Below are 24,238 nucleotides of genomic sequence, written 5' to 3' on the forward strand. Positions count from 1 at the left end.
TTTCTAAAGTAATCCTGTCTTTCCTTCCTAACTTCTGGGGGCACAGTCTGTAGGGATTTGTGGTGCTAACCCAAAGGTAACGCCTCTCTGGCAGCTTGAAGGCACCAGAAGCTCTGAGAGAAAGACAGTTAAAGGTCCAAACTCACTATGAAGTTCAGAAGCAAGTATACTTTATTGAAAATAGGGTGTCTGTCCACCTTACACTGGCCAGCTGAGCACAACAGTTCAAGAGGCCTGGCACTATTTTCCATTTTTTTCAGCACTTCCTGTTTTACCTCCCAGGGGTGGGTCATAAAACTGTGTTTAGGGGCAAACATAAATCACATTATTTATTATTTCCTGGAGCACACAGACAGGCATATTTGAGTAGGGTCAGAAAGGTCAGCAAAATGGAATCACTTTGATTTTAAGTGGTTTATAGACAGGTAATCTCCTCCCATGCAATTTGCAGCCTCTGAAAATCCCCTGGAGGGTCAGGTATGAGTCAGTTCCAACTTGATGGCACATAACAACACAAGTGTTTTGTGTAGATGTGTTCTGTAACATGTGACCTTTTGTGACTGGCTTCTTTTCACTTGAAAGAAACCTCAACCTCACTGTCATCAAGTTTCACAGGGCAGGAGATTGCTCATCTTTTGCCTACAGAGAAGCTGGTGGATTTGAACTGCCTGCCTCTAGACTGGCAGTGCAACTCCTTCCCCACAAGGCCACCAGAGCTCCATAAAATATTTACAAGAGGCAAATGCATAAAGACAGAAAGTGGTGGTCAAAACCAGTTATGGAGGGCTCCGCCGCGACTGCGCCCTCCCCACCGCTCCTGCAGCTGCTGCAGCCAGCGCCTCGGCTGGACGCAAGGCCCTTGGGGCTGCTCGGTGTCCGGTGTCCGTGCGGGCTCAGCGCGGGAGCCCGGCCTCCTGCGGCGCCCCGGGCCCTGTTCCTGCGGCTGCGGGGCGCTGCACACCAAAGGAGACAAAGCTTTTGTTGAATTCCTGAGTGATGAAATTAAAGAAGAGAAGAATATCCAGAAACATAAGTCCCTCCCCAAGATGTCTGGCGGTTGGGAGGTAGAAATGAAAGGGACAGACGCTAAATTAGTTCGGAAGGTTGACGGAGAAAAGATCACGGTCATGTTCAACATTAACAATAGTATCCCACTAACATTTGATGGAGAGGAGGAATCCTCACAGGGGCAGAAGGTTGAAGAACAAGAGCCTGAACTGACCTCAACTCCTAATTTTGTGGTTGAAGTTATAAAGAGTGATGGCAAGAGGCCCTTGTGCTTGACTGCCATTATCCAGAGAATGAAGTTGGAGAGGAAGAAGAGGAGGAGAGTGACACCTTCTCCATTAAGGAAATGAGTTTTCAGTCCACTAATGAGTCTGACTGGAATGACACAAAGTACACACTCAACACAGATTCCCTGGACTGGGCTTTGTATGACCCTTAATGGATTTCCTTGCGGACTGAGGGGTGGACAACACTTTTGCAGATGAGCTCAGCACAGCCCTGGAGCACCGAGAGTACATTACTTTCCTGGGAGACCTCAAAAGTTTTGTTAAAAGCCAGTAGAGAAGAGCATACAGACACTGAAAACCTTCATTTTAGGGCAGGTGAACAAAACCTAAAGGCCAGATGATGATAAAACTAATATCATGGGAAAAAATTCAAACTTAAATTATTTCTCTTAGACTTCTGTTTACTATTTTATTCTTTTGCTAAAACTATTTTTAATTTTTTTGTTTTTATATATAACATGATGGACAATAAATTAGTTTATCCCTTGAAAAAAAAAAAACCAAAACAACAAAAAAACCATTTATGGAATATAGGAACTTCATTGGAACATGTATCTCTGGATTGGAAATGATCATATTGTTAATATTTCTAGCCTTCAGCTTAAAAGACTATAATGTTCAAAATTATTTGTTATACATTTGTTTAAATTTTTCCCTATTTTAACAACTGGGATCTAGAGGGAAGAGAAAAGACCAGAGAATGGCCAAAATTATTGGGGCAGCTATTGCTGCCAGTTTAGGGCCTGTGTCAGGAAAAGGAAGTCTTACTAATAAACAGTGCCACCCAAAGGTAATAAAGGAGGTCAGAATTGCTTCCACTGTGGAAAGCTGGGCCACTTCAGTAGACAGTGTCACAGACGAAAGCCACAAATAGGCAAGGGAGTAGAAAGGAAGCTCCCACTCACTTGCTTTAAGTGTGGCTCTGAAGGACACTTGGCCAAGGGTGGCCTACATCAGGTCCTCGTGGCTGACAGGACTGACAGGCCCCAGCTTCCAGCTGGAAACAAAGGAGGATGCTTCAACTATTTAGATCCTCCCAGAAAAGCTATGGGTGAACATTAACATTACTGGTAAGTATAGTCATTTTCTCCTAGACACAAGAGCCTACTATTTGGTCCTAAAAGCCTTCTGAGGTCCCAACTCTTCTCACTGTTTCTTAGTTGTTGGAATTGATAAGCAGTTCCTTACTTCACCTCTGCCTTGCATGCTGACTTCCGAGCTGTAAAACAACCCAGTGGTAGATGGAATTTGGTCCAGGACTTAAGAACAATAAATGACATAGTTGTGCCTCTACAGTATTGCTTTTTAATTTTTGACTCATGTACTTTTAACTTGTTAGTTAAATTTGTGTCTTCTAGGCTGCAACACTTCCATGATACATCTTCAAGGATATGAACATGTATGGCTAAGCGCAACTGATAACAGTGCATCTAAATTCCAAAATCAATCTCCACAATAGTCTACGTGTTTCCTATTGCCAAAGGGGCTCTTTAGAGTAGTGAGAGAAGATCTTCACCCTGAAACCTACAGCGTCCCTTTTCAGCAGGACGTAGCTAAGAGAATACGCCATCCCCTTTTCCTTATGAATCAGGGTGAAGTCTCTCTCAGGGAGGAGTGTTAGGGCAAAGGACACACTGACAAAGGAGATTAATCAGAACTGGCTTTGACAAGCATTGTGGCAATTGGACAATTAAAATAGACTTTCAAGGGGGGGGGAAAGAGGAACAAACTGGGGGGGGAGGGTAGAGAAAATAGTGCAACAATGAATGAATGGAAACCCAAAATCTCTGTAAATGTTCATTAAAATTAATAAAATTTAGTTAAAAAAAAAAGAAAGTGGTGGTCAGAGACTCCTAGTAAGTGTGGGGTTTCTCTGGGGTGATAAAAATGTTCTGGAATTAGGTGGGAGGATGGAGTACTACTCTATGAACCTACTAAGAAACATCAATTTCTACACTTTAAAAGTGTTAATTTTATGGTATGCAAGTGATAGTTCCATAAAACTGCTATTTTTTTCATTAATGTCTTGTAAAGTAAAATCTTGCTGAAGTTTATTAAAAAATTACTGGAATAGTGCATTGATGAGAAACTGCCAGAAATTCAAGCTGGACTCAGAAGAAGTTGGGGCATGAGAGATATAATTACTGATGTCAGATAAACCTTGGCTGAAAGCAATAAATACCACAAAGGTGTTTACACGTGCTTTATTGACTATATGGATCATATCAAGTTATGGCTAACATTGAGAAAAATTTGAATGGATGAACACTTAATTGTTCTCATGTGAAACCTATTCATAGACTATGATGCAGTTATCTGAATAGAACAAGGGAATACTGCATGGTTTAAAATCAGGAAAGGTATGTGTCAGAGTTATATTCATTCTCTATTCTTATTCAAACTTTTGCTTATTAAATAATTTGAGAAGCTGGACTTTATGAAGACAAAGTAAGCATTAGGATTGGAGGAAAACTCCTCAGCTATCTGTGCTATGCAGATGACACAATCTTGCAGAAAGTGAGGAGTGCTTGAAGCACTTGCTGCAGAAGATCAAAGACTACAGCCTTCAATATAGATTACACCTCAACATGAAGGAAACAAAAATCCTCACCACTGGACCAATAGGCAACATCATGACGGATGGAGAAAGGATTGGAGTGATTATCATTTTATTTTACTTAGATCCACAATCAAAACCCATTGTAACAGCAGTTAAGAAATCAAAAGGTGTGCTGTGCTGGGAAAGTTTCCTGTCAAGGACCTGTCCAAAATGCTAAAGAGCAGACACTTCCTTTTAAAAAATATTACTTTAAAGTGTGACATTTTCTATTGCTTTCTTGTCTGTTGCATTTTCAGGTGGCATCATGTTTTTGAGGCTCATTCATGTTCTGTCATGAGAAAGGCTGCATTTCTTTCGATAGGTGATAGTTCTGTACGTGCACTATACAAAACTCCAGTGGCCCAGTGGTTAAGCATTGGAGTGCTAACCAGAAGGTCTGTGGTTTGACTATTTCGGAGGCTTCATTGGAGAAAGATGTGGTCATTGTCTTCTGTAATGATTACAGCCTTAGAAACACTGTGGGACCATTCTGTCTTCAACATGATGGCAACAGCTACAATCAATTGGTCCACAATCAATACATTTGGTCCCAGCAGTCAGGGGATCAGGAGATGTATTGCACTGGGAAAGTCTTTAGTCAGGGACCTTTCCAAACTGAGGAGTAATGATGTCAGTTTGAGGACAAAGGCACCCCTGATTCAGGCCATGGTCTTTTCAGTCACTTGCTATGCATGTCAGAGTTGGACAATGGCCAAGAATGACTGAAGAAGAATTGATGCCTTTGAACTGTGGTGGCAGAGAAGAGTGCTGAAGATCCCATGGACTGCCAAAAGAACAAACGGCTATCTATGTCTTATAGGAGGTGGATCCAGAGTGCTCCTTGGAGGCAAAGATGATGAAGCTTTGTCTCACACTCACGTAATTTGGGCATGTTGCTAGGAGAAGCTACTCCTGGGAGAGGGAGGGACTTCATGCTTCGGAAGGTGGATGGGCAGGGAAAGAGAAGACCTTCAACCAGGTGGTTTAACACGATGACTGTGGCAATGGGTGAGTGTGTCAGAGATTGTGAGGATGGCATGGGATAGGACAGTGTTCAGATAAGTTGTTCATAGGGTTACTATGAGTCATACTCGATGCAATGGCACCTAACAACAAAGGCAATATGTCTGATGTATGTGAAATGAAGCTTTGCCTCTAAGAAACACTCTGGCTAGGAGAAAAAGCTTAGACTATTGCCCCTCTTATAAAAGTTGGAATGGAGAGAGAATTAACTCTGCAAGAAAAATGTCATCCACAGTGTACTGCGCCAAAGTGTATCTAAGAAGCTGGGAGTTTCCTGGGGTTTGAATCCACCTGGAGGTCTTGGAGAAAGATAGGCAGTCACTTACCATTTTTCACCCTCAGAAATCTGACTTGATATTGAGGAGAGAAGCCAAGACTTAGTGCTTGAGGTTAATATAAGCAGTAGGCTCTGATGGTGTAGTGTGTTATAGTTTCCCATTTTTAATTGCCCTCAACCTTTTTTAACCAGAACTCTGAGGTGACTCTAGGTAGAAATCTCATAAAGATTTACAGACTTGGAACTTGATAGACTGTCACTATGAGTCAGAATGGACTTGAAGGTACTATAGTTGGTTTCCCCCCCATTTAAGTCAGAACAGAGCAGGAAACACTGCTTGGTTCAGGATCAGGAAAGGTACACATCAGGAATGCATCCTATTTCCATACCTTCTCAATCTATATGCAGAACAGATCATTTGTGAGGCTGGACTCTGTGAGGAAGAGTGTGGCAACAGGATTGGAGGAAGAGTCATCAAAAACCTGTGCTATGCATATGACACAACCTTGCTTGCGGAAAGGAGGACATGAGGCATTTGCTGCAGAAAGTCAGGACTGTAGTCTTCAATATGGAATGAAACTCGACATCCAGAAACAAAGATTCTCACCAGTGGGCCAATTGGCAGTTTCATCAGAGATGGAGAGGAGATTGAGATTGTGAACAGCTTCAGCTTGCTTGGATCCACAATCAACACTCTTGGCACCAGCAGCCAGGAAATAAAAAGACAAATTACAGGGGGAAAGACTGCTGTCAGGGATCTCTCTAGAGTACTGAAAAGCAACGACGTCAGTCTGGAGATGAAGGTGCACCTGATACAGGCCGTGGTCTTTGCAGTTACTTGCTATGCATCAGAGAGCTGGACAATAACTAAGGATGATAGAAGAAGGATGGATGCCTTTGAGCTGTGGTGCAGGAGAAGCATGTTGAACATACCAAGGACTGCCAGGAGAACAAGTAAGTCTGTCCTGGAGAGAGTGAAACCAAGCTGTTCTCTGGAAGCAAGAATTTTGAAGCTCCATCTCACATACTTTTGGCACATGGCCAGGGAGGGACCAGTCCTTGTAGAAGGATATAATGCTTGGAAGGGTGGAGGGACAGCGCAGAAGAGAAAGACCAGAATAAGATGGATTGACTCAGTGACTGGAGAAATGGTATTAGGTCTGTAGGAAATGATGAGATTGGCTCAAGATAGGACAAGTTTTAGAGCAAATGAACACAGGGTCGCTGTGATGGCACATTAAGAAGTTTTTTTAAAAAAAATAAATTTTTTTAAAAAAAGAAGTTTTAAGGAGTTGGGTGAAGGAACGCTGGTAACACAGTAGTGGTTAAAGTACTCAGCTGCTAACTGAAAGGTCAACAGTTCAAACCCATCAGTTCCTCCCCAGGAGAAAGGTGTGTCTGTGCTTCCCTAGCTTTACAGCTTTGGAAACCTTATGAGGCAGTACTACTCTGTCCTACAGAGTCACTGAGTTAGAATTGACCCAACAACAGTGGGTTTTAAGGAGTGGAGAGAAAGAATGCCTCCTGCAGGAGGAAGGAGGAGACAGGCAAAGCTGCTTTACTTAGAGAATTAAAGAGTAACCCTCTCTGACGGGTAGGCGAAGCGGGGAGCTTGAGTCTCTAAGTGGAAATGATAAGGAAGCTATGATGGGAACGATGGTAGGGAGCAGGGTGTCTAGACTTTAGACAAGTACTTTCCTGTGGGACTTTCTGAGATGATGACATTTTCCCCAGTGCATAACACACACAATTTTATATTTTCTAGTAGCCACGTCTAAGGAGTCCTTGTGGCCTAGTGGAGAAACTGCGCTGCAATCTCAAAGGCATATGTTCTGAATTCCCCCAGATGCTCTGCAGAGAAGAATGGGCAACCTCCTTCCAGGTGATTTACTGTTTCTGAAAACCCACTGGAGGGTCAGCTATGGGTTGGCTCTGACCTGACAGCACACAACAACGAAGTGGCCATACTAGAAGAAATAAAAAGCAAGTAACATTTATTTTAACGATGTTTTATTTAACTCAACATATTATAATTTCCATTGGTAACTAATATAAAAATTATTGAGCTAATTTATATATATATATATATACACATGCAAAGTCTTAAAAATCTGGAGGGCATTTTATACATTTCAATCTGGATGCTGAATTTTCAACCACTAAAGTCCCACCAAAGTCTAAGGTGTGGTTCAAGGGGGTCTCTGAGTGTGGCACAAGGAGTTAATCACTTGACTACTAACAGAAAAGTTGGCAGTTTGAACTCACCCAGAGGCACCTCATAGGACAGGTCTAGAGATCTGGTTCCAAAAGGCTGAGGACAACAAGCACAAAATGGAAAATTATTTTACTTGATTTCAGTTCTCAAATATTAAAATAAAAATTAAACAGAGCTCAGTCTTCCCTTCATATCTCCTTTTAGTGAGGGAGGTCTGGCCCTTTGGGGATAAACTTTCTAATAAATCTATCATTACTATTTTACCCTCATTAAAAAGTTAAATAGGGTTAGAATTTAATTTTAATAGTTCCTCAGCAGACTAGCCACATTTCAGCTGTTCATAGCCACATGTAGCTAGTGGTTTCCACGTTGGCCAAAGCAGATGTACAGCTAAAATTAATTGGTAAGATTAACAGTTGCCACACACTTTTAAATTGATGACCGTGCTTAGAAACATATTTGCCATCATTTGCGGCAATGCGTAACCCTAGAGGTAAGATTAATTTCTAAGATTAACATCTTTAGAGCTAAATTAACTAGTAATATCAATAGTTGCTTCCAGTTGATTCTGACTCATGGGAATGCTGTGTATGTCCAAGCAGAACCACGTTCCATAGGGTTTTCTGGAAATAGATTTGGTTGGCCTTGAACCTCCAACCTTGCAGTTAATGAGTGTAAAAACTATTTGCACTACCTAAAGGCCTCTAGGGACACCTACAGTCCAGGATGATGAGACTTCCTCTCATATAATTTGGACACGTTATCAGAAGTGACCTGTCCCTGGAGAAAGAGCTACCTGGTAAAGTGGAGGATACATGAAAAAGGAACATCACCAATTCGGTGGCCTGGCCCAGTGGCTGCCCCTACAGAGAAGCAGGGATGCAGGGGTTGTAAGGATGCTGCAGAAGGAGGCAAGGTCTCCTTCTGGGGTGCACAAGGTCACTAGGAGGCAGAACCCACTCAAAGACACCTACCAACAACAGACTCCAGAGCGAAGACTGGTGTGCTTAGCTCTGAGCTGATTTATTTCAACAGGTAGCAGCTGCACACGTGCAGAGACAACTGCTCTACAGCTTTTCAAGGTTTCCAAGCCTGACTTCTAAAGTGCCTCTGAGCAGGTTTGAATAACCAACCTTTTAGTTAGTAGTCTGATGCTTTACTGTCTTCGTCACCCAGGGGCCTAGACCTCAGATTATGTGGGTGGATTTTGAGACTCTCCCTGAGCTCTGGGCTCACTCAGCAGCCTCTGGACACGTCTGTCTATCTTATAATGGTGCTGAAGACCGCGTTAGCCCTGAAGCTTCCCCAGAGGTCACCCTGCCATGCACGTCACAATATAGCTTTGGAAGGTGTTTAACATTTTTCTGCCACACATACACACAGCAAAATATACACCAACTCAATCGTTTCTTCATGTCCAAGTCAGTGACATTAACTACATTCTTCAGGTTACACAACATTTGTAGAGGTTCAACTGACCAAGGCAGGAACTGCTTGGGTTGAGAGAAAACAAAACCCCTGCCCTGGGACAGCATAACCTCGATTCTCACTTGGAAGCTGCCTTCTGATAAAAATCTGGTTATGGAAAGAGGGAAGGCCAGCAAATAAGAAAAAAACAACCAACCAAACAGTAAAAACCATCTTGGAGTCCAGTTAACATATTTTGCTGCTTATGTAATGAAAAGCCTGTCAATAAAAACTATGAAGGTTACGGATTGTGAGGACACTCGACCATGAACTCCTCTCCCCTGGCCTCTTACACCTATCTTAGCTCCTGACTAAGGAAAGTCTTCTTTTTTTCCTTTTTTTTTTTAAATTGAAATTTTAGTGAAAGTTTATAAAAAACTTAGATTTCCATTCATTCATTGTTGTACATTTTCCTCCCTGCCCCCGCCCCGTTCACTTTTTTCTTTGGGGAAAAAGAGTTCTTTCATTGTTATACAGCCCCACTCCAGTCCACTTTACTATGCAGCTCTTATTTTGGACTTTTGTCATACCAATAATACCTAATCATGTATTCCTTTTATACAGTTCTCTCCCTTGTCTCTTTCAATGCCATATACATTATTTATCTCCTTTTCTTAGTTTATCCCCAACCTCCATGTCAGTCCTGATTTATAATAGTGGCATTATGCAGTATTTGTCCTTTTGTGACTGAGATATTTCACTCAGCATAGTGTCCTCCGTAGTCACCCATTTTGTGTAATATTTCATGAGTTCTTTGTTTTCCAGTGCTGCATAGTATTCCATTGTAAGACAGCTTCTCTATCCATTCGTTTGTTGATGGGCACTTGGGTTGTTTCTAACTCTTTGCTATAGTGAACAAAGTAGCAATAAACATGATGCACATATCTGCTTGGGTGGCAGTTCTGGTTTCTTTAGGGTATATTCTCAGTACTGGAATTGCTGGGTCTAAGGAAAGTCTTGAGTCATTCAATCTGATTGTAGCACTTTCCTGCTGGTCAGAGAAAGTGCAATAACCATTTCCCACTCTGTTTTCCTGAATTATTCCTCCCTTGTTCACACACTGCCCTCTAAGGTTCCTATCGAGTTGCTGTTGTCCTTTCAATCCCATGTAAATAGCTCCTAGAAGAGCACAGGGCTCAAAGGCAGAAACTCTTCACTAGTTAAACTATTAAGTTTAAGTCGACTTTGAGATAGTTTTCAGTTTAAGATTTAAAGATGGTCAGGGCAATAATGTGAGTTTATCTAGCCTCCATGACCCCAGAAAATCTGGATTCTATGAGAATTTAAAATTCTGTTCAGTATACTTTGGAAGGTAAAGGCTCATCCAGCCCAATTGTCTCCAATGAAGAGACTGGACCCACAGGAGTCCCTTTAAGGTCCCTGTGAGAGTCTGATCCTGTTTCCAATACCTAGAAACACCCAACTGAAGGCATCCATTTCCCTGAGGTGCACATGGACAGCTTAACTAAAGTCTGACATCTTGTACTTTGGGCTGACCTGCGAGCAGCTCAGTTTGCTAACACAGCAGCCTCCTGATCACGCACTCGGCTGCCTTCACTAATTCACAAAGTCTTTCTCCAGCCCCAGCATGAGCCAGGCACTTCTGCACACTAGGGAGCTGGCTGTGAGCTTGACAGAATCCTATGAACTGACATTCTGAATAAGTGGCTGTGGGTGGTGGCAACAGGCAAAACAGATACCAGTTGTGGGGTGATGACCCCATGCTGGCTGAGGCCAAGGATGTTGGAGAGTAAGAGGAGAGGGTACATGAGGGTGCTGTTTTACTAAAGGAGGTCTAGGAGGAAGGCCTGCAGTTATGGGGGAGATACTTCTCAGGCCAGCCACTAGTGGGAACCTGCTGGGCTCTGGGTGTTCCAGGAATCCTGCGGGTGGGGAGCAGAGGCAGCCAGGAACAAAGCAGACATATGGGCATGCTTAATCTTGCTGTCCTGAGATGGGAAACCTTGTGGACTTGCTGGGGTGCTGGAGACAGAGTTTTATTTTTCTGGTGTCTTTTTCTTATCTTTTATATGAAAGCAGCCCAATAAATATGTAAACTTCGAAAGGTGATAACAATGAACATCTTGAAGCCCACCACCTGGCATCATCCTAAGCGTGGCTACATCTTTCCTTTCCCACTCTTCACCACCACCTGCACCACAGGGGCCCCTCACTCCTGAACACTGTGTTTATCCTTTCTGAGACCAGTTTCAGTGTATTGTGTCTCTAAACAACACACTGTTCAGTTTTGTGTGTTTAGAGTGTTATAAAACCAGTATCACTTAGGTATGGTGTCACACAAAAGAGATGAAGACATGTCGACACAGAGCAGATTTGAAAACCGCCCCAAAGTGGAAGTGATCCAATGTTCATTTAACTAGTGAACAGACTAACAGAAGGTGATGTATCTACATTGTGGATTATTAGCTGGCAAAACAAAGCAACAAAGCACAGATACATGTCACAACAGGGATGCAGCTTGGAAATGTGCTGCCAAGTGAGAGGAGCCAAAGACCACATATTTGTATGACTCTATTATGGAAAAGGGAGCGCGGGTGGCCTAGCGGTAAACTGCTGTGCTGCAATCCCAAAGGCATGATTCGGATCCACCAGCCACTCCACAGTAGGATGGGCATTCTCCTGTGTGATTAACTGCCTCTGAAAATGCGCCAGAGGATCAGCTATGCATCGGTTCTGCCTTGACAGCAGCACACAAGAACAACTATGGAAAAAGAGAGCTCTGGTGAAAAGAGAGTGGGTGTGCTCACAACCCAAAGATGGGCGGTTCAAATCTACCAGCTGCTCCATGAGAGAAAGGTGGAATATCTCCTCTCATGAAATTGACAGCCTCTGAAAACCCACTGGAGGATCAGCTATGAGTTGGCTCCTATAGCCTTGATGGGGATGAGTTATACAAAATGACCAAAAATGTCACATGAGCTAGAAAGTATATCAGAACTGCCTGGAATAGGTATGAGAACAAGTGATGACTGAAAATAAGTGTGAAGCTTATTTTGGGAGTGATGGAATGATATTAGAAGAAAGTAGCAATACTGCACAAGTGTATAACTCTACTAATAATTAATGAATTGTACACTTAACATGGGTAGATTTTGTGGGGTGACAAATATCTCAATAAATGTTTTTTAAAGGGATGATGTTAGTTTTCTGAGACTTGTTTTTTACTGTGTTGGACAATGTGGAGGTTATTTATACTACTCTCTAACAGTCCCTAGTCCACCATGTGACCCTAATTTACTTCTCTTGTCAATGGACATTGGAGTTATTTCTAGCTTTCTACTATCACAGAACAATTTTCCAGGAATGATTTTGTACATATCTTCTCATTGTAAACATGTAATTTTATATCTAGTGAATCTAATTATAAAATATCCTAAGTTTGTACTTTGTTGGTTTTTTTGGGTCCATTTTTTAGTGACTAAATTTTATTGCATTTTTTAAAAAATTATTGCATTATTATTTTTGTGTGTATCTTCAAATTGGCTCTGACTGGTACAGGAGGAGATTGCCCCTCCTTCTCCAGCAAAGCATCTGGTGGATTCAAACTGAGTACCTTTGGGATCGCAGTGCAGCTTCTTGCCACTAGACCACCAGAGCATCCTTAAATTTTATGGCATTTTATAAAAGTTGGTGACAAAATAAAAGTAAGCCCAAATAAAAACAATTTTGACACAGGAAAAAAAACTCCAACCACATTGGTGACCAACAGAGTGAAAATAAAAACACAAATACTGGTCTCTGACCACAGTTTGAGAAGTACTGTTCCAGAAATTATCACCTGCTGCCATTAAATCAGTAACAACACAGCAGACGGTTACTCCTCCAGGAACAGGGACCGATAGGGCAGGGTCCAAGGCTGTAATCTTTATGAAAACGGGCTGATTCATCTTTCTTCTGCAGGGTGGCTGGTGGGTTTGAACCATTCAACCTTCTGTCAGCAGCCAAAAGCGTACTGTATTACAAGGGCTCCTTCTAGGGATCCTACTGGGAATGAAGTGGAAGAGTATGCAGATGTTTGCAAGTGAGCAAAAGTTCAAGGGCACACAAACGGAAAACTGTTCTCTGAAGTAGCTGCACTGGTTTGCACTCCCACCGGCAGAGAATGAGTCCTCACATTTTCAGCAGAAGTTCACATTGCCCAATCTGCAAAGCTTGTGCCAATCTCATGGAAACGGCCTGTTTTAATTTTCCTTGTTGCTAATGAGATTGAATATCTTCATATGTTGACGAGACATTTGTAATCCTCTTTGTATCGTGCCATTTGTTTCCTTTATCTATTTTTGGGAGGTCTTTTTCTTACTAATTCACGAGAATTCTTTATGTATTTTAGATATGCATACTTGGTCATTTAATGTGTTGTGGATATAATTTCCAGGCAGGGAATTTTAAAAAATATCTCATGGTGGCTTCAGATGAACATTGATATTTTTTAATTTATGACCTTTTCTTTCTGCCTAACTCTTCTTAGCTTTAATACAAGATAATACTGTTTTCTTGGTGAGAGCCCTCTACATGTCAGCCCTGCCTGCCTGTCCCATCCTGTCCAGCCTCACTCCATACTCCAGCTGATCACACAGTATACTCAATAGTTGATACCACTGAACCCTTCCCTGCCGCAGACCTCCCTTTGTTTCCCTCATCACCCCTGTGGCACAATCTCCTCTTAGAAGCTTTTCCAGACCCCCAAGGCTGAGTCCAGGGGGCTCTAAGCCTGGCTGAGGGATAGATAAGTATGCATGTCTCTGATGACTAAATTGGGGCAATGATTACTCTGATTATGTGTGATATCTTTAGTAGATATAATGTTTCAAAACACATGCTTCCTTAACAAAGGGTTCCGGGGATAGAAGAACACTTGGGAACCACGGCTTTCTTGCCATTGGAGGTCTGAACACCCTTCCCATCAACCTGACCCCATGGAAACGCTTGCAGGGATGGGGGGCTCACTCCCTCAGTGGGCTGCCGGAAGCTTGTTTTTGAGGCTGGCTGCCTCCTGCCTCAGGTGTGCTCACTGCTCTCACTCTGCTTCCTAGAGAAGCATTTGGTGGGTCTTTTTCCCCGCTCTTTTTTCTTCCAGGAGAGCCACACTTTCATCAAAGATTCTTGGGGAAGATGTCTCCGGATCCTCTGTCATTCTCCTGTGAATGGACAGATCTGTCCCCTTGAAACCATTCTGTCTGCGTCTGAGATCTGTCCCCCTTAAACCATACTGACCACATGTGAGAATAACCCAGAGTGGGTCTAGGGGCAGGTGCAGAGGGACCCGAGCTGGTTCAGGAGACTCCCTCAGTGCAGCTGAAGAGGATCAAGGCTGATTGGCAGCCTCACCACCCCTGTGGCTCATACTCAACCAGGAGGTTGAGCAGAACCTCACATCTTTTTCATGTGAAAAATTCCTGGGTTTTTCCCTGATTTCTCCCTCTAAATGCAGAATACCTGGGAAAAAAACCCTTTGCTTTTGAGAATGTTTTCTTAACTCTTTTCATGTCTCCTTTTAGCTCGTCTTCCAGTTTTATGTCAAGTACAAACTTAATGAGCAAGACACAGATCCTTTTCTGTTTCATGCTGACATACCAAGGACACACCTGTTCTTCCACCCCACCTCCACGGTGCCCCGGGGAGTGGAGGCAGGTGGGTGCTTTCTCCCTTCAGGCTGGGATGGAGCCCACTGTGCATGATGTGGACATGGCCGCCGCCAGGGCTCCTGCTTCGTGTCTGACCCCCAGCCATCCTTTTCCCGGCTGCCCAGCTTCTCCTGGTCTTCAGCAGCACCCTCTCCTTTCACTGGGATCACCAAGTGTGGCATCTGCACCTGTGCCAGAGGTGCAGGCGAGCAGGAGTCATCTGTCCTGCCTCCAGAGACATCCCTCACCCTGAGAATTTAACAGCAAGTGATCAGGGCAGATGGGGCAACCACTAACCCCAGTTTGGGGAGGTAGCCCTTAGGCTGGGCCTTGAAAAGAAACTGGGCATTAATCAGGACGGGGTCAGATGCACATTTAAGCAGAGCTAGGAGGCGAGCTGGAGCTGGAGAGGAGGGTAGAAAGGCCAAGGAAGAGCATTTAGACCTTGCTCTCCCTCCTGGGTTAGAGAACATGATGTGATCCCATTTGCATTTCAGAGACTTCTCTAATTGCATTGAAGAAGGAGGGATTAGCAAAACTAGATGACTCAGAGACCAAGAACAAAAGGGAGCTGAGGACTGAGGGCTTGAGGAGGGGCTGTTTTGGAGGAGACAGGACAGTGGAGTGGAGTGGGTGGTGGGTTCAGTGTGTTCAAGCACTGAGCTGCCCTGCTGACCACTGACTGGTGAGAACATTAGAGGCTGCCATGGCTCCGGCTCCAGGGGAGGTGGGAGGGTGAAGGGATGGGACACAAGGTGCTTTCAGGGCAGTGAAACCATAGTAGATAACACTGTGAAGCTGGATACATGACATTAGGTGACCGTCAGAGCCATAGGGCTGTACAGTACAAAGAGTAAACTCTAACGTGAACTATAAAAACTAGAGTCAACCTATAGCCGACCCTCAAGTGGATTTTCAGAGGCTGTAAACAGCATGGGAGGAGACTGCCCACCTTTCTCCCTCAGAGCCATTAGTGGATTTGAACCTTCAAAGAGGCTCTGGCTTTGACTTAGCAGCCATCTCCCGAAAGACAACATCAGAGCTCCCTTGGGCACGTGCTGTTTCCAAAAACCCAAATGCACTGCCATCTGTCACTCACGTTGTCCTTGTTGTTAGCCATCGAGGTGGAGCCTCTTCATAGCAGAACTTCCATTGGGGCTTTCTGAGGCGGTAAACCACATGGGAGGAGACTGTCAGTCTTTTTCATGCAGAGCAGCTGGTGGATTTGAATTGCCTGCCTTTAGGTTGGCAATACAACTCCTTACTACTAAGCCACCAGAGCTCCCTGTGAGCCTCTATTGGATTTCTGAGGTTGTAAAGAATTTGGTTTTTTTTTTTTTAGATTGTAAATCTTAATGGGAAAAGACTGCCTATCTATCTCCTACAAAGTCACTGGTGGATTGGAACTGCCAAAAACGCTGGGCCTTTTAGTTAACCAAAGCTTACTACAGATTCAAGTTAATAATGAATTAAAATTGGTTCACTGACTATAACACATGGGCCACAGGTAAGCAAGGAGTAGGTTTACAGCAGGTGGAATAGTTTCCAGGGAAAAGAAGGTAAATGGGAAACTCTCTACTAATAAAGCCTATTAAAGAGAAAATATATTAATAGATAATATCATGATAAATTAAAAAAGACTGACAATGCAAATGATTTAACTTTGTATGGATCTATAATCAACATCCATAGTAGCCGCGGTCAGGAAATCAAATGGACTACATGTAACATGATGCCTCTGGAAACTATACGAACTTTTATAAGTGACGATAGTTATAGAAAGGCTTCAGACCTTTTGTTCCTTGGGTCGCTATGAATCGTACTTAGCTTGGTGGCATTCAACATGTAAGATTGGGCCAATCTGCTGTCAAGGATATCTTTACAGTGCTAAAGAGAAAGGATATCCTTTTAGACAGTAAAGTGTGCCTGCTTTAAGTCACGGTATTTTCGACTTCACGTATATGCACAAGTAATGGATAAGGAAGACTGGAGAAGACTTGATGCCTTTGAAGAGCACTGAATACGATGTGAGTTGCCAAAACCCCCCAGACAAATCTGTCTTGGAGGAAGTGCAGTGAAGGCTCTCCTTAAAGGCAAGGATGGTGAAACTTCATCTCATATACTCTGGGCAAGTTGCCAAGAGAGTTCAGTCCTTGGAAAAAGACATCACAATGGGAAAATGACGGAGAGGAAGGTGTTCAACAAGATGAACTAACCAGCGCCTGTGACAATAAACTTGAGCACGGAGTTTGTCGGATGATGCAGGACTGGACCAGGTTTTGATCAGTTGTACAGAGGGTCACTGTGAGTCAGAGCTGACACCATGGCACTTGAGAACAACAACATGTTGTTGATGTAAAGTCTGGTGGCACAGAGTGCTATATTCTACAGAAGATTATCCAAAAATGACTGGAACAGCACATCAGCAGAGAACTGCCAGAAGTCCAGGCTGGGTTTAGAAGGGGTCGTGGCACTAGGGATATTGTAGCTAATGTTAGATGAATGTTAGCTGAAAGCAGGGAATACCAGAGGAATGTCTATTTGTGTTTCATTGATTATGCAAAGGCGTTTGACTGTGTGGATCATAACAAACTGTGGCTGACTCTGAGAAGAATGGGAATCCCAGACTACTTGACAGTGCTAATGTGAAACCTATACTTGGACCAAGAGGCAGTCATCAGAACAGAGCAGGGAAACAAGGCATGGTTCAAAATTGGGAAGGGCGTATGCTAGGGATGTGTCCTGTCTCCATACCTTTCAACCTGTATACAGAACAGATTATCCGAGAGGCTGGGCTCTATGAGGAGAAGTGTGGCGTCAGGATTGGTGGGAGATCTAGTAACAATCTGCATTATGCAGATGACACAACCCTGCTCCCTGAAACTGAGGAGGACCTGAAATGCTTGCTGCAGAGGGTCAAGGACTGCAGCCTTCAGTATGGATTGAGGCTCAATGTCAAGAAGACAAAGATTCTCACCACTGGACCAATTGGCAGCATCAGGATGGATGGTGAAGAGATTGAGATTGTACACAGCTTTAGTGTGCTTGGCTCCATGGTCAACACTCTTGGCACCACTAGGCAGGAAATAAAAAAACATATTGCGATAGTAAAGTCTGCTGTTAGGGACCTCACCAGGGTACTGAAAAACAATGGTGTCACTCTGGAGACTAAGGTGTGTCTGATACAGGCTATGGTCTTTGCAATCACTTGTTATGCATCAGAGAGCTGGACAATGACTAGGAAGGATAGAAGAATTGATGCCTTTGAGCTGTGGTGCTGGAGAAGAGTATTGAATATACCATGGACTGCCAAGAAAACAAACAGATTCATCCTGGAGAGGGTTAAACCTGGCTGCTCCTTGGAGGCAAGGATTCTGGGGCTTCGTCTGACATACTTTGGACATGTTGTAAGGAGGGACAGGTCCTTGGAGAGGAACATCATACTTGAGAGGGTGGAGGGACGGAGTAGGAGGGGAAGACCCTCTATGAGGTGGATTATTCAGTGACTGGGGTAATCGGGATGGGTGTGTCAGAGGCCGTGTGATTGGAACAGGACAGAGCAGGGTTTAGGGCTGTCGTACATAGGATCGCTATGAGTCGCAAGCGACCCTATGGCACATAACAACAACAACAACCACCGAAAGGTCAATGGTTTGGATTCACCAGCCACTTCACAGGAGGAAGATGGCAGTCTCTTCCCATACAGCTTTACAGACTTGGAGGCCTGATGGCGAGTTTCTCTTCTTCAATCCCACTCCCACCTTAGTACAGCCCCTCAGATGGAGCCTCTTCTGGACCCTGCAGTCTGCTCTTCCTGGTGTGTTCTCACGGAAAGCTGTGAGAACAAACACCTCAGAACAGAATCCAGCCCCAGCCACTCCTTGGTGAAAACCCCTCCTCAGCTCCTCACCTGCTCAAGGATAAAATCCACACTCCTGAGTGTGAAGGCCAAAGTCTTTCTTCCTGCCAAGCCTCACTCAGCACTTCCTGAAGGTCAAGTTCATTGGCAAATCTGGCCCCTGATAAAGTGTTCAGCAGTCAGCAACAAATAGAGAGACAAGAACAGTGACAGATCTATCTCTTAAACATGCTGACATCTATGCTGATACAGGTATATGCTAATAAATGAAATATAATTTTGGTCAGAATACATTTTGTCCCAAATATCCTATTTATTTCAAAAAATATTTGTGGCTTGCATCAAAGTTTACAAAGCAAATTAGTTTTCTCTTCAATAATATATACAGATTTTATTATCATGAGTTGCACCCCTTCCAGGGCCCATTCTGCTTTCCTTCCTGCCGCTTCCTGGCCCTGGGCTTTGTTTTGGGCGATGCTGCTCTTCAGAGCTCTGGGGGTTAACTGTTCGGAGGAGCAGCCTTGCTTACTTACAGACAGGTCTGTCTTGTTATTTGGTGGCAGGTGATCCCAGGGAGTGGGGTGGGCTCAGTCCCAGGTACAAAAGGTCTTTTTACTTATTTATTTGGTAGAGCATTAGTTCTTGTATGATATGGTGGTGAGATGAAATGATTCATTTTTAAACATTCTAACCTGGTGAACTAACCACCTCAAGAGCCTCTTTTATTCTGCATTCCGCCCCACCCCCGAACACTCAGTGGTCGCTGAGAGCTGCTCCCTCAGCAGAACTGTCAGCTTGGTGATGGCTGCTCAGGTCTGTTGCTCACTCCTGCCTTTTTCTGCCCAGTGTTGCCACCCTCCCAGGCCTCTCAGCACATTACTAACTTGGGGGATTGTAAGCATCTGCATCCTGGAGCTTTGTGCTGGCTGGTGAACCAAGCCCACTTCAGTCCCCTGGTATTGCACAAGCTTGTTAGAAGCCTGATGACTCCTGTTATGCCCTAGTGCAGCTGGCTGTGAGTGCCAGTTGAGGGGCTGTGGCGGTTGGCGCCCCAGCCTCCCTGCCCTTTGTGCCCAGTCTGCACTGCTCCCCTTGACCTCAGCCTGAAACCCCTCTTATTATGCACACCCTTGTTGAGTACCAGTTACCTACCCTCTCTACTTCCCCAGGATACAGTCTGGGGGCTCAGGCCCCACTTGGCCCTCTGGTCTCACCTGTGACATGGCCTGGTACCTCTGTGTGTCTTCCCTTGCCTGTGTGCCATTGTTTCCACAGTGGCCAGGACGTTTCCTTGCAGCACATTTTCCAGTGACTTGAGATCATCATCTGTCCCAGGGGCCCTGACTACATCAGGTCAAAGAAGAAGATGGAGACAGAGAAGGGAGAGGTGGGGTCAGGTAGAGACAAGACAAGGCCTGGTGTTGGAAGGGACAGAGCAGGGTCTCAGAGAGAGAGGGAGGCAGAGAGGGAGGACAAGCTGTGGTCCCAGGTGGACTGCTGTGGAGCTGGGGCTGGCTAGGCTGATGAAGCCCCCTCTGGACTTGGAGGCCTCCTTCCTGGTGGCCTCACTAGTCTCTTTTGGCGACCCCAGAGCACAAAGAGTACATTCATCTTGGGGCTCCAGCCCTCACATCTAGATAGACGCCCAGGGGGAGCAAGTCCTCTGGGTGACCAGGACCCTGAGGGTCTCTAGCCTCACTGCTCCTCTCTCTGCATACACCCCTCTGTCTCTTTCCTCCCACCACTCTATTGAGGGTCTTTCAAGAAACAGACCCCCTGGAAGGCTCCTGGGGACAAAGTCCCATTTTGGTTTTTTGTGTCAGAAAGCACATCCAAGAAGCCCTTTATGAAGCTGTCAGGCACAAGTGCCCAAGGCCAGAGGCCAGGGGAAGTGGCAGAGGTCAGCCTCCTCCCCTTGAGGCAGGGTGGTGTGGGCTGACCTGGGCATGGGGCCCTAGAAGCCTAAGGGGAGAGAAGCGGCTGAGATGATCCTCTTTCTGGTAAACAGACTTCTTTATGGGGAAGCTGGCAGGAAAGGCCTTTTCTGAGGAGTGACTGGAAGCACTGCCCCCCACCCCTGGGCTGTAAGGACGACTTCCTATCAGGATGGATTATGATGCCTCCACTGAATGTCCTTGCCTCCCAACAGCCTTGGGCACTGGAATCAGCCTATGGGGAACAATTAGGGCTTCCAGAGCCTTGGGACCAGGCCTTGGACCATACTTCCCTGTGAGAGGAGGCTGCCCAGCTCCCGCTCTGGAAGGCCAGCCATAGTGGCCCTGGAGGAGTGAGACCCACCCAATACCCTTGCAGGTGGGTAGCGTTGAGGCTCAGCCTATGGTGTGATCAGACTGGAGGGCTCCCACTTGGAACAGAGAACAGGAGATGGCTTCCAGGGTGAAGGTCAAGGTGCCTTTCTACTCTATCTGCTCTGAGTGCTGACTAGCTGACCTGATAGGAACACTCAGGGACAAAGACCAAGGCCAAAGTTGAGAGAAGTATAAGAAAGGTGGGGAAGGGATGGGCTCCAGTGAAACTTCTGACCCAGGACCATTCTGCAGGTGGCAGCTGAGTTGTCAGGACTTAGTGAGTGTGGACCAGCCCTGGCATCCTTTTTGGACACAGAGCTTCACCCCATCTCCACTTCCTCCTGCTCCTCTAGGTTCAGCTTAGGCCTTGGTCTGGGGTGGGCGGGGAAGGCCTGTGACAGCTACAAGTGGAGACACTGACTTCACCTTGGCCATCTTCCACCAGAAAGTCCTTTTGCACGTGGTAGGACACTCTGCACTTCTGGCCTGGGGTAACCCAGCACATGCTCACTACACTCCTGAGGAGCTTGGCTAGGGTCTGAGGAACCATGGTGTGTGGAGCCAGAGCTGCGACTGTTTCAGAAGCCAAGACGCAAACTCTGCAGTCGTAGACTTTGAGCAAAGTACAAGATCCCAGCCCTCCCTGCAGTAGCTGGCAGGCATGGAGATTAGGTGACTGTCATTATCAACACTTCCTCTTTTCCACGCTCAGGGACTCTGCCACCACCATCAAGGCTCCAGCACTCCTCCCCAGGCCTCATACCCTGGGGGGCTCTGGACTTCTTCCCCTCCACAGTGTCCTCAGACTTCTGCATGGCACCACAATGCTTGTTAACTGGTGGGGATGGCTGGTTCAGAGGAGACACTGGGCTGGGGCTCCAGGGCAGACCTTCTGGGCTGGGAGAGGAGAGCTGGGCTGTACTCAGACTGATATCTGACAGCTGGATTCCCCAGAGTGACCAGTGATCAGACACAACATCCCAGGGCCTAGGGATACTTCCTAGCCACCCCCGGAATTGCTGGCAAGGTTTCTGCTACACATCTCACACCTTTAAGCTCTCCCCTCTCCAGTTTCCCTCTTACCTCCCTGCATTCCAGCTCTGCACGCACATACACACAGGTCAGCAATCCTCTGTTGAGGGCAGGAACACAGGAATGGGAGAGGCAGGATGGAGCCACAGTGCTTACTCAAACGTGGCTGTCACTGGGATTGACTCCCTGGAGCTGCATGCGCCTGCACCTCACTCCTCTCTCCTTGGAGGGCCTCTGCCTCCTTAGCAACCTCACATCAGCTCCCTCCATTCCCATGCTACTCTATGTCCTTCAGACCACATGATACTGCACAAGACTGGGTGTTTCTCCAAACGATTGAGGCAAATCTCCTGTGTGATATACTGTCTCTGGAAACCCGCTGGAGGGCCAGCTATGAGTTGGTTCTGACTCGACAGCACACAACAACTGAGTCAACTGGAACTTATAGAGACCTTATGAACTACAGATCGAAAGCTTGCCCTGCCCTGTCCTCATGATTTCCACCATGCTCAAAGACAAAGATTCTCACCACTGGACCAACTGGCAGCATCAGGATGGATGGTGAAGAGATTGAGATTGTTCACAGCTTTAGTCTGCTCGGCTCCACAATCAACACTCTTGGCACCAGCAGCCAGGAAATTAGAAGACGTATTGCTGCGGGGAGAAGGGTGCAACAATGAATGAATGGAATTCCAAAATCTCTGTAGATGTTCACTGAAATGAAAAATAAACAAACTAAATAAATTAAAAAATATTATCAATAAATAAAAAGACGTATTGCGATGGGAAAGTCTGCTGTTGGGACCTCTCTAAAGTACTGAAGAGCAACGGTGTTTCTCTGGAGACTAAGGTGCATCTGATACAGGCCATGGTCTTTGCAATCACTTGTTATGCATCAGAGAGTTGGACAATGACTAGGGAGGATAGAAGGAGAATGGATGCCTTTGAGCTGTGGTGCTGGAGAAGAGTATTGAGGATACCATGGACTGCTAGGAAAACAAACAGGTTCATCCTGGAAAGGGTTAAACCAGGCTGCTCCCTGGAGGAAAGGATTCTGAGGCTCAGTCTGACATACTTTGATCATGTTGTAAGTAGAGACCAGTCCTTGGAGAAGGACATCATGCTTGGGAGAGTGGAGGGCAGGCACAGGAGGGGAAGGCCCTGTAGGAGATGGATTCGGTGACTGGGGTACTCGGGATGAGTGTGTCAGAGACAGTGCGATTGGCACAGGACAGAACAGAGTTTAGGGCTGTTGTACCTAGGGTTGCTATGAGTCGCAAGCGACTCGACGGCACATAACAACAACAACAAGGCCACTGTAGTCATCATGTTAAGCCATCTCCTCGTACAAATTAAGGCTGGGAAGTCTGTCCTGAGCCCATTTCCTCTCTCCCTCTGCTGCCTCCCCTGGGTGCCCCTGTTGTCACCCACCTCCCGCACCCAGGCTGTCTCATCAGTGTATTTACCTTTGTCCGGTCCCTTCAGGGCCCAGTGGAGGGGAGGGCCATTGCATCTCCTGATCTTGACTCCTCACCAGTCTTGTGTGGTATTTGTGGTTCTTGGGCAGGTTCCTTTGTCAGCTATTCCCAGAACAGACCAGCCTGGGGCTGTCCAGGACCTTAGACCCCCCCTTACCTCCAACCCTCTGGCATTGTGAAGTCCCAGGTGATCCACTATCTTCATGAGTGGCCTGGAGGCTTGGTGGCTGGTCCTCTGCCTCACTCCCACCACCGCCGTCACTGTCGCTCTGCCAGCACGTTTGACTGCACCTGTAGTGACCACCACCTGGCTGACCACTTCTGCTGCCGAGAGGGAAGATAGGGTTCTCTTCCTGAGTGGTCATCACTCTATCTTCAGTACATCAAAACTAGTTGTGTACTTCTCAAGGAAGTCGGAGCAAGTTCCTCAGGAAGGGACGTAGAGGATGCTGTAGTGACAGTTTATACGTTAAGCATTAGAGAAGCCATTTTTTATGTTAGCATAGGAAAGCCATTTTGTTCTGACAGCCGTTTTAAGAAATGTATGCCTCAATAATTTCGGTAATAGTAAGCTTTATGTTCTGGTACAAACTGACCCAGCTTGGTTACAACGTCCTTTGCACCTGGTCCAGGTCCTGGACACCCATGAGAAATCAGAAACAGTAATGATTCCTAAATGTGAAGAAATTCCAACTACCAACCACAATGAAATTTGTGCAACCACCATGGCCAATCTCCATACATAAATGCGGCCTTTGCTTTCCCTTGGGGTTGAATGGTGTCAGCATTAGCTGATGTTCTTGACCGCACACAAGAAAGTGTTTTTGGTTCTTAAATTCTGGCTGTTTAGAATCTCACATTTCATAGTCCTTGGTTTTAGTCCTAGGTCCATGATCCACCTTGAGTTGGTTTTTGTGTATGGAGTGAGGTGTGGGTCTTGCCTGAGTCTTTTGCAGATATTTTTCCAATTTTGCCAACACCATTTGTTAAAAAGGCTGTCGTTCCCCCACTTCACTGATTTCATCTCCTTGTCAAAGAT

The 24,238-nt window shown here is 45.4% G+C and overlaps 1 pseudogene; it reads left to right on the forward strand.

Moving 5' to 3' along the window:
* Positions 1 to 778: 778 nt before the first annotated feature.
* LOC102855033 lies at positions 779 to 1,569 on the forward strand (annotated as a pseudogene).
* Positions 1,570 to 24,238: the final 22,669 nt, after the last annotated feature.

Source organism: Elephantulus edwardii, unplaced genomic scaffold, assembly GCF_000299155.1.
Source record: "Elephantulus edwardii isolate Elephantulus edwardi_28Jun2011 unplaced genomic scaffold, EleEdw1.0 scaffold00216, whole genome shotgun sequence".
Lineage (NCBI taxonomy): Eukaryota > Metazoa > Chordata > Mammalia > Macroscelidea > Macroscelididae > Elephantulus > Elephantulus edwardii.